General features: G+C 40.0%; 1 non-coding gene across 1 annotated transcript; it reads left to right on the forward strand.

Moving 5' to 3' along the window:
* Positions 1–1,778: 1,778 nt before the first annotated feature.
* Positions 1,779–1,881, forward strand: LOC116652800 (U6 spliceosomal RNA). Its single transcript, XR_004306020.2, has one exon. It is a non-coding gene; the product is annotated as a U6 spliceosomal RNA (small nuclear RNA).
* The last annotated feature ends 14,541 nt before the right edge of the window (positions 1,882–16,422 follow it).

Genomic DNA, 16,422 nt, shown 5'->3' on the forward strand with positions numbered 1-16,422 from the left:
ACTGATGTTTTACAGGGATGCCCCAAAAAGAAAATGATACCTGTGTTTTAGTATTGAAAGACAGGAAAGGTGGTAATTAATCGGTATGTATTGGAAAGTGTGGGGCCTGAGCATGTTGTACATGGTATGGAATAAGGGAATGGTTATTGTTCTGGTTTTGACTAAGATAATTTTGTTCATAGTGGCTGGTATGATGCCATGTTTTGGATTTACAAGAAAAAAGCAATGTTGATATGACACCGATGTTTTTTAGTTGTTGCTGAGCAGTGGTTACTAAATCAGGGCTTTTTCATCTTCTCAAGCTGGCTTGGGACTAGAGATACAAAAGGAGCTGGCAGAATCACTATTGCAAACTGACCAATGGGATATCCCATATCATATAGTAATGTGCTCAGCAATAAATTTGGAGAGTCAGCTGAAAGGCAAGAGAGAGCTTCATTTGGAAAAGTATATAGTACTGCAGTCCGTGATGAGTCTCACAGAAGTAATATTTGTCCAGGTTGGATATTAGGAAAAATTTATTCTCCAAAAGAGAAACTGGAGAAATTATTTATTACATGCAAAAAACTGTAATAATTTTGTTTATTTTAGTAAAGTCAATTGTAACTGGACTTCAAAGTGATGCACATGAAGTTCACTTTTATATATATATATATATATATATATATATATATATATATATATATATATATATTTCTTCACTAGGAGAGTGGTTAGGCCCTGGAACAGGCTGCCCAGGGAGGTTGTGGATGCCCCATCCTTGGAGGTGTTCAAGACCAGGTTGGACGGGGCCTTGGGCAACCTGATCTAGAAAAGGTGTATGTTTGGTGGCCCTGCCAGGCAGGGGGGTTGGAACTACATGATCCTTGAGGTCCCTTCCAATCCGGGTCATTCTGTGATTCTGTGATATATGTAGGGTTTCATAAAAAGCATTTTTTTACAAGAAAATATTAAGAAAAATACAGAAATCAAGCATGATTACAGAGAAAATAATATCTAAATGTTTAGAATAAACATTAATATTTATTACTGTATATCAAACTAAAAACCTTGTTATCAGTTTCATGTCGGCAGAACATTCTGCATGCATGAGGCCAAATTATTACGATCCACAGATCACATAATTAGGCCTTTTTTCTCTACAGTAGGTTACTTGACATAAGAATATTTCTAAGAATACTTGTGAAAGCAATTTAAGTTTAATTATGGAAATTATAACATGTTGTATAGTTTCTGGCATGCTTCAGTGTCTGAATTAAAACCCACTATGTCATTCAGACTGCTTTAGTTACAAAGTTAAAGATGCTTTGAAGGGCTTAGCTGAATGACAAGCAGAAAGTCAGAAAAACAGGAATGAGGATGCTCATGGGTCACAGAATCACAGAATTCTATAAGTTGGAAGGGATCTCTAGAGAACAGAATCCAACTCACCTGCTTAAGTAGGTTTCCTACAGCAGATTGCACATGTAGGCATACAGATCAGTCTTGAATAACTCCAGAGAAGGACACTCCACAATCTCTCTGGGCAGCCTACTCCAAAGTACTGTCAATCTCACAGAAAAGATGTTTATCTTGTGATAGTATGGAACTTCCTGTGTTCCAGTTTCTTACCTCTGCCCCTTGTTCTATAGCTGCATACCGCAGAAAAGAGTCCAACCCATAAACTTGACTTCCGCACCTTAGATATTTACGAAGCTATGAGATCACCTCTCAGATGTTTCCTCTTCAGATGGAACAGTCCCACAGTCTTTCCTCTTAAGTGAGATGCTCCAGACTGTTTGCTTTGGCAGCACATACAGTAAAACTGGAACAATACAGGGAAGATTAGAGTGTCCCCTGCACAAGGATGACATGCAAATTTGTGAAGCATTCCATATTTTCCTTCTACTGGAGAAGCTGGCAGCCTGTGGCTCAGACAGATACACTCTTTGCTGAGTAAAAAACTGGCTGGACAGCTGGGTCTAGAGAGTAGTGGTAAGTGGAGTTAAATGCAGCTGATGACTGGTCATGAGTGGTGCTCCCCAGAAGTTGGTTCTGGGGTCTGTTCTATGTAGTATCTTTACTGATGACCTAGACAAGGAGTTTAAGTATAGCCTCAGTTGCAGATGGCACAAAGCTGGGAGGAAATGTCACCCTGCCTGAGCATAGGAATGCCCTACAGTGGAATCTGGACAGGCTGAATAGCTGGGCTGAGGCCAATGTGATGAAGTTCAACCAAGTGCAGGACTGAGTGCCAGGTCTGCACTTTGGCCACAAGAGCCCCAGACAATGTTACAGGCTTGGGTCAGAATGACTGGAAGACTGTGTAGAGGAAATGGGCTTGGGGGTGACGGTAGCCTGATAGCTGAATGTGAACCAGCAGGTGCCCAGGTAGACAAGAAGGCCAATGGCATCCTGGCTTGTGTCAGAAATAGACCAGGGAGCTGATAATCCCCCTGTACTCAGCTCTGGTTAGACTGTACCTTGAGTACTGCATTCAATTTTAGGCCCCTCACTACAAAAAAGGCATTGAGTCCCTGGAGTGTGTCTGGAGAAGCTGTGAAGAGTCTGGAGCACAGTCTGAAGAGTGTCTGAGGGAACTGGGATTATTTGGTCTGGAGAAGAGGAAGCTTAGAGGAGACCTTACTGCTCTCCATAACTACCTGAAAGGAGTCTGTGGGGAGGTGGAGGTTGGCTGCTTCTCCTACATAACTAGAGACAGGATGAGAGGAAAAAGCCTAAAAATGCACCAGGGGAGGTTTAAGTTGGATATTAGGAAAAATTTCTCCTCCAATAGAGCAGTCAGAGACTGGAGCAGGCTTCCCAGAGAGGTGGTTGAATCACCATCCCTGGAGGTGACATTTAGATGAAACATTATTAGAAACATTTAGATGTGGTACTGAGGGGCATGTTTTAATTGGGGAGTACTGTTGGTTGGTGGACTGTTGGACTAGATGATTCTGGAGGTCTTTTCCAACTTTGGTGATTCTATGATTCTAACCACCTTTGCAGCCTTTTGCTGGATTCTTGCTAGAAGTTCCCTGTTTTTCTTTAACTGAGGAGCCTAGAACTGGACAAAATACTCTAGACGTGGCCTAACCATGGCAGAGTAGAGGAGTAGGGGAGGAGGATTACTTCCTTCAACCTGCTGGCCATGTTCTTTTTAATGCACCCCTGAGTACCATTCACCTTTTGGGACATGAGGGCACACTGCTGGCTCATGACCAACCTGTTGCCCACCAGAACATCCAGGTCCTCTGCAGAGCTCCTCTCCAGCATCTCCCTACATGTAGTACTTTGCACTTGCCCTTGTTGAATCACATCAAGTTTCTCTCTGCCTAGCAAGGTGAGGCAGATTTTGTGTCAATTACTGTCGCAGACAAAACTGACTTAAGTTGAGGAAAATTAATTCTAATTAATTAATTAATTAAAACTAATTTTAATTGCCAATTAAAATATTCAAGTAGATATGAAGAAGGAAATCATATAAAAACAGCATCTTTCCTCCCCCTTTCCTTAGTTTACCTTTAGTCCTTTACTCCAGACTCCTCTACTCTGTCCTGGAGTGGTGTAGGTAGGTATCATGGAAGACAGAGTTACAATAAGTTAGTGATGGTTTCTTTGCTTCTTCTTCCTCCTCACACTCATTGATTCAGCATAGGCTCCTCACAGCCCACAGCTCCTACAGGGATTATTCAGGTTTATTCACCTACCCTGGTACATGTCCTCCATTCACCCTGGTTCTCTTCTCCTCCTGTTTCTCTCTGATCATGGTGTTCCATTTGTTGTTCTTCACTCTTTTCATCCCTCCCCCTCCTTTCTCAGTGCAGTAGTTTCTGCCCTTCCCTCTCCAGGCTTTCCCCAGGCACCCCAGGATGGCTGCTGGGCCCAGCCCCAGTCTGACCCATGGAGCCAGCTGGAACAGTCTGTGTCTCATATAATGGGACAGCACCAGCCTTACCTCATGCAACAGCCCCACAGCCCCCTGAGTCTCCAAACATAAGGGTAAAAATAGTACATGTCTGTCTACTCTCCTTTGGCATACATATCTATACAGATAATGTCTCTTCTTCCTATATACAAGGGAAATACAGAAGGGGAAATAAGAATGAGCATAAATGCACACAGCAGGAGACATCTCATTCTACAGAAATGCATACACAGAAGAATTTACAACTTGGAAACACGATCATGAAAAAGACAGATGTATATTCATTGAACGTGTTCCATTTCATAGCTCAGTCAGTGACATCCGTGAACCAAACTGACAAGATTTTACATTTTTATAGTCTAATGCTCTATTCTACATATTTGTATACTGTGGCAGTTTCTATGCTGTGGCAGAAAAGGTTCTAGTTCCTTGTCAAACCCATACCTCCAGTAAAGTTTTATTTCGTATATAAACAAAGTGTGGAATTAAGAGTTCTGTTGAAAGAGATCACTTCAGATGATTACCTCTATAAATTCTCTTTTTCACAGAACATATTTCATTCTACTCAAAGTCAGAACAAAGCTAAAATGTCCTACCAAAATGTCTCACTGGTATTTTGCACTTTATGAACTGTCAGTATGATATAATGTAAAATCAGAAACACATATATAACTATATCAAAATCTACTGGAACGGAAAATCTGCAGAGAAAGCACTGGAAAGAAATTAGAGAGAATGACATAAAATATAAAGTTGAATGAAGGATGTTACTGGTAATTTGTGCTGTTGACGAAAGCCTATTTCTAGTCCAACTTTTTCCCTTTTTCTAAAATGAAAAGAAATAACATTATAGATAATAATTTCCCTGCCCCGCAGCCCACTGCTGGACAAAAAGGAATGGTATTAGACAATGATTAAGGTCTCGTGGAAATCAAAGATCTCACATTGCTCTGACAGAAAAGGACTAGAAATCTGCCCTTCTCACCCCTCATGGCCCAAGGGTTTGCCACCCAGTGAGGAGACTTAAAAGCCATCTGCTGGAGTACTAGCTCTCTCCAGGCACTTTAATAGGGGGCTGGGCTCGGGACAGCTAAATGTATTGGCAAAGCATTGCCATTCCTTTTCTAGGAGATAGCTCTTGCTCATATAGTTCATATGCTGCTTTAAACTCTGCCAAGCCCCAAGGTCACTCTAACACTGGCCTTATAATCTGTGAGCCGTAACTAACTCCCCTGCAGTCTTGCTCTACTGCACTCAACAGATATCAGGTGAAGTAAAAAATCTGTCCACACATTCAGGAAGCATAATCTTCATGTCATTAAGTAGAAGGATCTCCTGAAATATGATAACATTTTCATTCTTATGACATAGTTAAACATACTCCCTTACAGTCCCCTGAAATAAGAGTTCACATAGCTTCCTTTCCAACAAAATATTCCCCCCTCCTCCTCACACACACTCTTCGAACTGCATCATCCTGTAGGGTTTTTTATATCTCAGTAGACAGACAGAAATAATATGAATTCTTTCTGTTCGTAGCAGACTGTGTAACTCTAGACTATAAAGCGATACATATGCTCATTTGTTTTCAAACATAGTTTTCTCCTAGCCACACTTACTCCCATGGAAAAGAATATAAAGCCAGACTGAATGAGTTTACAAGATAAGAAAATGTGGATGACCTTTAGCCATGTCACAGCCATTATACTGATCCAAACCCAGATTAATTCCATGATATTTTTCTGCAATGACATGCCACCTTTCTTGAATTTCAGCTGAGAACAGATTACCAAATACAGGCAGAGCAGGACAGAAGTACTGGGGCAGGACACATCCAGAGATTTTGACATATAGACTGATTGAATAGGATGGAAAAAAATAAAAATAAATAAATAAATAAATAAAACCTGATCTCCTTGAACAATTGACCCATCTAGTGGATGAGGGAAAGGCTGTTGATGTAGTCTACCTAGATTTCAGCAAAAGCCTTTGACACTGTCTCCCACAGCATTCTCCTGCAGAAGCTGGCAGCCTGTGGCTTGGACAGCTATACCATTGGCTAGGTAAGGAACTGGCTGGAAGGCTGGTACTACCCTGGTACTACAGGGTGGTGGTGAGTTGAGTTCAATCCAGCTGGTGACCTGTCACAAGTGGTGTTCCCCAGGGGTTGGTACTCGGGCCTGTCCTCTTCAATATCTTTATTGATGACCTGGATGAGGGCATTGAGTGCACCCTCAGTAAGTTTGCAGATGATGCCAAGTTGTCTGGAAGTGTTGATCTGACTGGTGGTAGCGAGGCCCTACAGAGGGATCTGGACTGGCTAGATAGAGGGGCTGAAGCCAGTAGGATGAAATTCTATGATTCTATGATTCATCTGCTGTCTACTTTCAAAATCTGTAGATGAAATTCAGGAGTGCGATCTTCTGTATCACTTATGAATTGAAACATTTTAAAAAGTAACAGCACATTATACAGTCTACAGATAGATACTTCCATGCTGTCCATAAAAAATCCATCTAAAGCAACTTGCCCTTCTGATAATTTTATTAGTAATATTAATATGGCACACTAAGGAAAAAAAATAAAAAATAAAATAAAAATCTAAAGCACAAGTTTTAGTTTTGTTTTTAAAATCAAGGATAGGTCTTTTTTTAAGCTGTTGAGGCATAAAGGAAACAAATACTTGTTACATCTCAAAATGTCAAAATAGTTTGGGTCTACTCACTTAAAAAAAAAAAAAAAAAAAAAAAAAAAAAAAAAAACACCTACAAGTTTCCTGTAGTGCAGTTTTCATTCATCAACTAACCTAATCTGACCTAAGCACAGCTTTCCCTGGAAGAACCGCTAACTGAATAAAAGTAAATAAACTGCAAATGCTTCACGTGGTCTCTTCATCACGGCCAGTCCTTAAATATCTTCATACATTTTTCCATTAGTAGTGGAAAACAGCAGTGCCCTTCGGAGTTCTCATGGAGCCAGCTACACTAGTGCTTGTCTTTAAAGTCTGAATCTGCATCACAAGACTTCTTGACTCCATTAAAAATCAGCACCACAGCAGGTATGTTCTGCATCAGAGAGAGAAACTGTGAGTGTGACAGGTGGGTCCTGAAGATGGGGAGATCCCAGAGTAAGAAGAAGCTGTCTGGAGCCTACAGTCCTCATGAAAGCAGGTGACATGGTAGAGGCAGGGCCAAGAGCAGTAGCAGAACATACTCAGACTTACAAAAGCAAACCCAGGAGTGCAGTGACCAGGAACATGGCAAGTAGGATGGACAGTAAGAGCATGGCACTCCAGTTCATGCAGAGAGAGTGCAAGATGGCCTGCTTTCTTCTCATGTGGGAGCAGGAGGGAGCAAAACTCCAATGGAAAAAAAAAAAAAAAATGTGGTGACCTCCATCCTTAGTGATTGAGCTGAAGCAGAAACACAGACAGAAGAGTGACAGTTTTTCTGGGCTGATGCATGGGCCCAGATGGACTTCAAGAAGAGCTGCCCAAAACTTTGGTTATGGGAAACTCCAGAATCTGGAAGTTTCCCAGAGGTTGGAGGAAAGACTGCGGTGTCGTGGTTTCAAAACTGACAAATTTTTTGAGCAGGAGGCCAAGTTAAAAGATGAAATCACGAGGTTGAGAAGCTTCTGACAAAGAGATTGATGTGTGATGTGGGCAGACTGACAGCCTTGTCTTAATTTCCTGCAGGGGGGATATTCTGAACAAACTTTCAGTCATGAAGAGACAGACTGCAAAAACATGCCAGGTGTGGGTGACTACATCTCTCATCTCTGCTCAGAGCAAAGAAAGGAGCCTCTCCCCTGAAATCCTCCTAAGCAACAGGTACAAAGTTCTGGGGATTTGTAAAGGAAATGATGGAGATAATGATTCAGATCCAGAAAGGGACGACCATGTTAACATGGTCCAACCAAGGATCCAAATCATAATCAGAGCTGCCAAAAAAAAAAAAAAAAAAAAAAAATGCAAAGGGTCTTCATTTCTGAGGACTCCTCTCTGAGGGGAACTGAGGCACTCATTTGGCATCTGGATAATCTCTCTAGAGAGTTTTGCTCCTTGTCAGGGGCCCTCACTCAGGACATCAGGAAGAGGCTACCAGGTATGATAAAGCCAGAGGACTAATCTCCACTCCTGGTCTTACAAGCTGCATCACCAGCCGACCAAGAAGGGCAAGAATATATTGGAGAGCAGATTGGTTGGGCTGATCAACAGAGCTTTAAACTAGAAGTGATGGGGGAAAGTGATGTACTTAATTATGACAAAGAGCCAGGGAGTACTGTCACTTTAGAGATCCGCCAAGATGATCATGGCCAATAGCCCTGCTGAATTGTGTCTATAACAATGTATGGGAATTAAGGTGGAAGATAAATAAGCCATTATGCAATTAGAAAATTACAAACTAATTGCTATCACAGGAAAACAGTGAGATGAATTGCACAACCAGAAGGCTGTGATTGAGGATGATGAGCTTTTTAGAAGGGGTAGGAAATGGAGGAGGGGTGAAGGAGGTGCCCTCTGTGTTAAGAAGTGTGTAGATGATTAAGAGCTGCCTCTGAGAAGCAGACAAGATTAGGTTGAAAGCTTGTTGTTTAAGATCAGGAACCAGACCAGTAAAGGACATGTGGTCAGGGTCTTCTACAAGCTGCCTGATAACAGGGAGCCTGCTAACAAGGCCTTTTCTTCAGCTACAAGATATGTTGCACTTGAAGGCTCTTCCCAGTAGGGGATTTCAACATAGCAGTATCTGCTGGGAGAACAACACAGTGAGCTGCAAGCAATCCAGGAGGGTTCTGGAGTCTGCTGAGGATAAATTCCTAGTCCAGGTACTGATCATACTTACCAGAGGTGAAGTGTTACTGAACCTGATGCTCGCCTGTGCAGAGGAGATTATGGAAGAGGTAAAGATTGAAGACAGTCTGGGATATAGAAAGCATGTCATGATCTTGAGGAATAAGGGCCTGGAAAAGAGTAGAATCAGGACCCTGAACTTCAGGAGAGTGAACTTCAATCTGGAGTGAACTATCCAAAGGCACATAAGAGTGAAACAGGGTAAGCAGCTCTTTAAGGACTTCTCTTGTGGAGAAGTTTATATATGTACATGCATATATATACACACGCGCACACACACACACACACACACACACATACATATATATATATATATACATTTTGACTCTACATTCAGCAGTCCCAGTAGCAATTCAAGGTATGTTTTCACTTTGTCAGTCAGCTGTCATCTTTTTGCTCTGTATGTATTAATTCTTTTTACCTCTGTCTATTTCTTCTCTTGTCAGGACCTGGCATTTTTATAACCTTTTGATAAAGACACATGATTTTAACCTTCTAGCAGTTCTCTAGTTTTATGGTGCAGCTTTTGACTACATCTCCAAATTAACATTTGAGAAGCCTAACTTCAGTTCAATGAATTAGTTACCTCTTGGCTGAATGAGAAGCTCAGGCTTCTAATTTTCTTCATTCTGCTGCAGTGTATTTCAGATGGCTGAAGTAAGCCATGCATGATAGTCAATTTGGATCTTCCTACCAATGCAGAAATTCAAATACCAATAGAAGTAAATGTTTTTTTAATATTAAATAAATAAATAAGGTCAAATTTATCTTTCTGCACAAAAAGCATTTTTCTGTATATTACTAATTTTGAGAGAAATGTGTGGCACTGAAGAAACAACAATGTTTCTCTGGGTACTAATCCAACAATTATGAAAACACTTCAGTATTATTTTTGATCATTCAATGCCAAATTTAGAACTTTTTGTGCACTTTTTAATAATAATGTGGATTTTTATTATTCATTTCTGAGATAGTTAATTGCTATTTTTTTCTAAATTCAGCACCCATATTCTAGTTTTCACTCTTTTCCTTTATTCTGTAGCTGTTCAGATGACAATTACATTGAAAAGTCTTTTTAAAGCTCTCACACATACTCACCTGCTGTTGTAATTTAAATATCAAAGTCATATTGTATTACTGATCTTAAGTCTGTTTCTGTGTGGACTTCTGCTGAAAATCAGGGGTACAATAAGGAGCATAAGTGAATAGTCATCTCATTAAACACTTTCATTTAGTGTGTATCACTGACTTATTTTGCTTCAAATCTTTTCATAACTTGCAGTGGGACATTTTGCATCACTGACATTCAAAATAAGAAAGGTAGTCAGTATTGTTTGTGATATCTAGTGAAATAGTCAGTAAGATATTCTCATAAATCTCAACTATACACTATTTCATGCCATTTAGAGTAGTTGTAACGTCGAGATTGCTACGAATGACACTGTCATTTTTCTACTCCACTGTGATACTTAACAGTCTAAATAGGGAGGCAGAAAAATTACTGATTTGTGAACTTGACATTTTTACTTACAACTCTAAAGCTAGTTTTTTGAAGCTCTGTGGTATTTTATTTCATCTTAAACAGTTAGACGTTTCCTTTTTTTTTTTTCTTTTTCAGATTTCTTAATTGCATGGGTAGAACAACTGCTTGATTTATTTTTTGAAGAATGGATGGATTCATCACTGAAGCAGGCTACATAGGACATCAGTTCCTGCTGAAATCAGTGATAATTCTACACAGGCTATAAGGGAAGCAGGTTAGTAATTTAAAAGTCTGATTAGTCTTTTCCCCAAGTTGTTGAAGAGTGATGTCGAGGGAAAATACATAAATAAATAAATAGAAAGAGAAAAAACAAACAATGGAAGGAATTTGTGGAAATCAGTGTGTGATCAAGGTCATGAAGTTAGAGGATGCCCCCCTTGCCTTACCAGCTCAAGAGTTAAACTGGAGGAAAAAAAAAGATTGCAAGTAGCTGAGAGTTGCTCACTAAGCGTCATAGCCAAGAACTCTCTTTTCACAGCTGTAGAAATTCTTAAAATCATTGACTGCTAATGCATGTAATACATTTCATCTTCGTTTGTTTTATGTGAGTTGTGCACTGGCTATAGTTACTTAGAACTCTATTTTAAAATCTGATTGAAAAGGGTAAAATCTTTGCATCTTCTGAGGCTCATTAACACTCTTGTAACACAAAATAGATCTGAAGTGAAGCATGATCACCTATTTACAAATTTTCCACATGGATATAGAAATTGCCAAATGCTGTCAAACTTACAGCTTTAGTGCCAGCACTCTGTTCTCAGTACGATGTCATCCTCACAGAAGTGGTCCATGGTCGCAGATGAGTGATTAAAATTTCTGGTCAATTTTGGTCCAGAGTGTTTCTGGAAGATTTTTCTAGTGGCATGTTTTGAATTTACAGATGATGAACAGTATGATATGAACTGTTGATATTTTTCCTTTTCCTCCTGGCTAACCAGGGATGTCCCGGCAATGAGGCAAATGTGATGTCTGTCCATAAAAAGGGCCAGAAAGATGATCCTGGTAACTACAGACGTATCAGTCTCACCTTGGTTCCAGAGGAGGTTATAGAAAGGATAATCTTGGGAGGCATCGTGGACCAATTAAAGGTCAATCAAGAGATCAGGCCCAGTCAGCATGGGTTTACAAATAGTAGATCTTGTTTGACAAACCTGATTTAATTCTATTACAAGGTGACCTTGCTTAAGTGGATGAAAGTAAGGCTTTCAATGTGGTCTACCTGGAATTCAGTAATGCCTTTGACACTGTCTGCCACAACATCCTCATGGAGAAACTGGATGCCTGCAGTTTTGATGGGTGTATGCTCTGTTGTCCGGATGGCCAGGCCCAAAGAGTTCTGGTCAGTGGACATAAATCCAGTTGGTGGCCGGTCACTAGCTCTGTCCACCAGGGTGTGGTACTGGGGCCTCTTCTATTTAACACCTTTATTAATGATCGTCATGAGGGATTGAGTGCACCCTTGGTAAGTTTACAGATGACACCGAGTTTGGAGGGAGTGTTGATCTGCCCAAGGAGAGAAAGTCACTACAGAGGGACCTGGATAGACTGGATTGATGGGCTGAGGGAAACTGTATGCGTTTCAATAGGGCCAAGTATCAGGCCCTGCATTTTGGTTACAACAGACTCAGACAACCCTACAGGCTTGGGGAGGTGCACCTGATGAAAAGAGACTTCGGTGTACTGATGGACAGTCAGCTGAATATGAGCCAGCAGTGTGCCCAGGTAGCCAAGAAGGCCAAGGGCATTCTAGCTGTCAGCAGTTTACGGGCTGATTTGGCCCAGTTCCACAATTAGTTGGGCAGAGGGATTTTGCAAAATCTGTGCCTCCAGAAAAGGGAAACAGGGGACACCAAAATAATTAAAAACAGTGGCAATGATCTGAGGAGAAACATGCTTATTTACTAAATATTGTATCAGAACAGATAACACACTATAATACACTATAATACAATGTAATATAATATAATATAATTAGAACTGAAGTTAATAAATCAAATATAATGAGAGATTATCTGAAAGCTGTAGACCTTACAGTAATACTGAAGTGATGCGTGCAGTCAGGATGGGCGGCAGTGAGGAGAGGTGAAGGAGAAGAGCAGCAAAGAGAAAAGCCTTATCAGGTGACCTTGCCAGGAGTTCTGTCTCCTCTCTGATCCCAAGGTCCCCTGGGGAATCTAGTTCTTCTTCTCTTCCTGACAGGTACATAGAACTGGAGCATTAACATTTTAACTCACAGGAATTGTATCAGGAATGGTGTGGTGAACAGGACTAGGGAAGTCATCCTGTCTACGTACTCGGCATTGTACTCAGGCTGTTTAGTTTGGGAAAAAGGAGGCTGAGGGGAGACCTTATTGCTCTCTTCCAGTATCTGAAAGGCGCTTACGGTGAGAGCAGGGTTGATCTCTTCTCACTGATGACAGCTGACAGGACAAGGGGAAATGGCCTCAAGTTGCACCAGGGTAAGTTTAGGTTGGATATCAGGAAACATTTCTTTACAGAAAGGGTAGTTAAGCACTGGAATGGGCTCCCCAGCGAGGTGGTCGAGTCACCATCCCTGGATGTGTTTAAAAAGAATTTGTATGTGGTGCTCAGGGACATGATTTAGTGGAGGGTTGTTAGTTAGAGTAGTATGGTTAGGTCATGGTTGGACTCGATCTTCTTTAAGGTCTTTTCCAACCTGAGTGATTTTATGATTCTGTGATTACGGTCTGCCATCATTACATTTATATAGAAGAGGTTATCAGAAACAGCAGTGCAGCTTCACTGTTTCTACATGATTTCATGTTGTGAGAGCCCTAACTCTCCTGGAATGAGTCATGTCTCTCAGTGCTCAATGAGCATACAAATCCATATTTTCATTATTTAAGATCTTTGAAGAACATTTTGTCTAAAGTGACACTTATTACAGACAGCTAAAGGGGAAGGAAAAATGAAATAATAGATTTTTCCATTATTGGACTTTGAGACAGTATCTTCTGCACAAATTCTCAACGTGCACATCCCTCCAGTGCATTTACACTATTGCTATAACTAAAACACTCATCTGGAGATAACTTGGCAGTAACTAATTTACTGCTTATAGAAACAGGCAATACTTAACCAGACTCTTCCACATATTAATATGAAATGTGACAAACAACAAAAAAAAAAAGGAGCACTTGCCTTTCTAGACAGGTTAACAAAAAGCTTAGCCAAAGCTAATTTAGTTTCAGAAACTCTGTATGGTGCTGAGAGGTGATTCTAGTGTAAATTTATAACATTAGGAAAAAGTGATTGTGAACATAAAGCAGCTTTATGTGACAAGCAGTAAAACAGTCTTGTTAAAGAAATTCTCGTTTTGGTTGTTTATATACATAATTTGCTCTGAAAATAATTTGTCTTATTTCTTTCAATGGAAACTACAACAAGAAGCACAATAACACTATTTGATAGAGCACATTCTCAGCTGGAAAACACTGTTTTTCAGTAGTAACCACAATTAGCTGCACATTTTTGCCAGAAAAGGAGAGCCTCCATGTTGTACTTGTAAAAAATCTGCACCAGTGGAAGGGACCCGCTGTCGCTGTCACCACTGCTGAAAAGCACCACCTACCACCTCACTGTGCTCACATCCACCCACTGTTTGGTCTCCAGAAATTCTCAGCAGGCATCAATGAATGTCAGTGGATGCTATTTTGTCCACAAGGGAAAATTCAGTGACACACATTTACTTCATACATGCTTCTGTGTCAGATGCTGGTTTGTCAGACTGTCCCTCTGCTGCCGTCTATCACACAGCAATGTAACATGAATAAACATTGTCAGGAAGGTTCAACTTCTACTGCCACACCACCAAAGTTCACATGCGACATCATGGACCAACATAATAAAATATGAGGCATTACTTTTGGAGCAGCTCTCATATCTATCTATCTATCTATTCTTGCCCAAAATCCAAATTAAAAAGAAAATGTTAAGGAAACATAAACTACAGAATCATATGATCATAGAATCCTGGAATTATTTGAGTTGGAAGGGACCATTAGAGGTCATCTAGTCCAACTATCCTGCAATGAACAGGGACACCTTCAGCTGGATTAAGTTGCTCAGAGCTCTGTCCGGACTAATTTTAAATGCCTCCAAGGATGAGAAGTGTCTCACCACACTTATTGTAAAAAATTTTTTCTTTATATCCAATGTAAATCTCCCCTCTTTTAGTTTGAAACCATTTCTCCTTGTCCTATCACAGCAGACCTTGCTAAAGAGACTGTTCTCTTGATTCTTACAGCCCCTCTTCAGATATTAACATATCACTGTCTGGTCTTCCTTTAGTTTGCCAGATTGAACAACCTCAGCTCCCTCAGACAGTCTTCGTGTGGAATGAGTCCCTGTCCCTTGGGAATTACTTTCTAGGTTAGCAGAAAGTCCATGTTAATTAAAGCAAATCTCTGGGGTCCCCAGTACAAAACGGTCACTAAACTATTGGAGAGAGCTCTGCAAATGGTCAGAAAGGTGTTGAAGGGAATGGAGCATCTCTTGTATGAGGAAAGGCTGAGAGAGCTGGGACTGCTCGGTCCAGTGGAGAGACTATGCAGGGGAGCTCTTATTGATGTATATAAATACTTGATGGGAGAAGGTGCAAAGATGAATCTGGGCTCTTTTCAGTGGTAGCTTGTGCCAGGGCAAGAGGCTATAGGCATAAACTGGAACACACTAGGTTCTGTCTGAACACCAGAAAACACTTCTCTGTGTGTAACTCAGCACTGGAACGGGATGCCCAAAAAACTGTCAGTGTCTGTATCCTTGATGATATTCAGAAGTTACCTGGACATGGTTTTGAACATGTAACTGGCTGGCCTTTCTTGAACAAAAAGTTGGACTAAGTAAATTCCAGAGGTCTTTTCCAACTTCAACCATACTGTGACTGTGAAATGCTGTGGAACCAGACTTGCAGTTTCCTGATAGTATCTTTTTCCATTGAAACTCTCTTGTTATCTACAAAATGCAAATGGAATCTGTGTGCGTATTCCATACTCTGGCACACTTTGTATGGCAGGGCTTCTCGTAAGCTTTGTACTTGAGGGCCTAAGTATGGGTACCCTAAATATGAGTTATGATAGAGAGCCAATCAGAAAGCTGGTACAGGAAAAAGGAATTTTTAGGCTTCACTTACAGGGTTAATTCTGTCAGATCTCTACCAATTTAAACTGCCACTTCTATGCAAAGCATTTGTGCACTTTTCAATGAGAAAACATTTATGGGAAAATGTTCAAACAGATTTGTTTCTCCCTTTTCCTATGCAGAAATTTAAAAACATTGCATTCATCTGACTCAAGCAAAGTAAAAAAAAACAAAACAAAACAAAACAAAACAAAACAAAACAAAAACCAAAAAAACATTGCATGTTTTTTTAGGATTTAGGCTAGATAGAATTTAAAAGTCTATAGTTTATTCCTCCAGTTCCATTTCAGCATTTGTATGAAATCTGAGGAGGCATTTCAAACATGTTTGTGTCAAAGCCTAGAAGTAAGAGCTTTGATTCCATATACATTCATTGCCATTTCAGCTGGCTGCAGACAACATCAGCATCAGCACATTTCTAAAAGCATTGAGAACGTATTACATTACACTGCTCTTGTTTCTTTGCATTTTAATGTGTTGAATATAAAACTTAAATTATCTCCTGTTTTAAAAGTATGGTATAAATGTGACAGAAAACTTCTAATGTGTAATTGAACATTATAATTCTTTTACATTAATCTCTACTTGAATTTTCTTCTTTATTGTTTAATTCCTTTTAGTCAGTTAATTCCTGTTAGTCATTTTCATTTGTGGTTTTTAAAGATACAGTTAATTCAACCAAAAATAACAGATTCATAATTCACTGAAACAAGCTAAGGAGACAAGTTGTTGTCATTTATATTCCAAAATTTCTTCTCCATGATTTTGCTGATGCCTTTCTCTTCACAGTCATCTTGTTAGCTTCCATTTCTTTCTCTTACATGTAATCATTACAATATTTATATTTTAAATTTTTGTGAAAGACCAATATGTTTGTCTGTTTTGTATAATTTCGCTTGAGGAAAAGGACAGAATCTGCTGTTTATTCTTTCTATTTTCCTATATTCTGGATTA

Source organism: Coturnix japonica, chromosome 1 (genome assembly GCF_054131305.1).
Source record: "Coturnix japonica strain WE chromosome 1, WE-NBRP24, whole genome shotgun sequence".
NCBI classification, from domain to species: domain Eukaryota; kingdom Metazoa; phylum Chordata; class Aves; order Galliformes; family Phasianidae; genus Coturnix; species Coturnix japonica.